Source organism: Calidris pugnax, unplaced genomic scaffold (assembly GCF_001431845.1).
Source record: "Calidris pugnax isolate Ruff unplaced genomic scaffold, ASM143184v1 C14777011, whole genome shotgun sequence".
NCBI lineage: Eukaryota > Metazoa > Chordata > Aves > Charadriiformes > Scolopacidae > Calidris > Calidris pugnax.
Window position 1 is genome coordinate 1 of NW_015093863.1, and position 1442 is coordinate 1442.

Below are 1442 nucleotides of genomic sequence, written 5' to 3' on the forward strand. Positions count from 1 at the left end.
TGTATTTTTACCTTTTTTCTTATTCCACCAGTTGTTTGAATTGGGTCCAGATGGAGGAGACCATGAGACTGATGGAGACCTTCTTGCTGAAACAGATGTCTTAGCGTATGATTGTGCTGCTAGGTAAGATATTTTCCTTGCTTACTTCTGCCTACTTCTTGGTCTTTGTTTTTACTTTATTCATACACATTTTAAAATCACTTTAAATGCCAACAGAGATGATCTACATCGTTAGAAGTTTGTAACAAGTGATGTAAAACTTACACTTAAACAAAGTGTGTTGGGTAAAGTGGTAAAACACCAAATACCTCACCAAGCCATTATGGTACTAAATTAAAAGAATGAAAAATCATCTTACGCTTGCTCTTGTATAAATCAAAGTCAAATCCCATATTCCTGTGTTGCAGCAGCTCTTTTGAATACTTCTATCAAAGGGATGCTGTCAAGCCCAAATGGGCATTTGCATTGAACAACTCCAGCATTAAACTTACTGCAATAAGAAATCATCATAATCAAAAGAAGGGTTATTGTACTCATCCGTTGTACAGCTCATTAGAATACAAGAAGTTATTGCTTGAAAGATTTTGTGCATATTGATAGGGTTAACCATGTTTTAACTGCTTTTTTGTTCCCTGTTATGAAAAAATTCAACATTCAGGTAATCCATGACGGCTTTTTGTAGGTTTAATTCTTAGATATCAATACCCCTAAATATATATTTCTTAAACATTCATGTGTAATTTCTAAGAATGTATGAATAGGCTCTTGTCATTTACAAAAAACCCCTGAAATTTAATTGAAAGAACATAATGAATACTTCAATACTTTACTTGCAGTAATTATATATGAAGTGTAATTGGGTTTGTGTGTGTTAATTTAACTTAATCTCTGCTTACTCTATTTGGCGTTTGATATCTGATTGTTTCAAAATGCAAGTTCAGGATAGACTTAGGCTTTTGTAGGTCCTTCTGAATTAATATTTTTTTAATTATGACAATATTTTTCAATGAAATATTTTAAAAGTTTGACTACAAATAGATACTTGAGTTTAATAACTTAATTCCATTAATTTTCAATTTTCTTTTATAAGCAGGGTGTAATTTGTTAAAAGAATAATCTAAAAACTAATTCACATATCTCCTTTTAAATATTTTACTTCTCTCAGAGAAAAGTACGCAATGATGTTTGATGAACCAGTACTTCTACAAGCTGGCTGGTGGTACGTTGCCTGGGCAAGAGTGTCAGGACCTAGCAGTGATTGTGGATCTCATGGACAGGCCTCCATTACTACAGATGATGGGTACGTTTTTTGTCTATATCTTTTAGTGCAAAAGAAGAAGTCTAATATTACTTGATTAGTAATTGGATTATTTCTCTTTCAGGGTTGTATTTCAGTTTAAAAGCTCCAAGAAATCAAATAATGGTACAGATGTTAATGCAGG

At 32.4% G+C, this 1442-nt stretch overlaps 1 long non-coding RNA gene across 1 annotated transcript; it reads left to right on the forward strand.

Moving 5' to 3' along the window:
• The first annotated feature begins 29 nt into the window (after positions 1-29).
• LOC106900715 lies at positions 30-1442 on the forward strand. Its single transcript, XR_001414188.1, has 3 exons — positions 30-123; positions 1166-1300; positions 1383-1442. It is a non-coding gene; the product is annotated as an uncharacterized LOC106900715 (long non-coding RNA).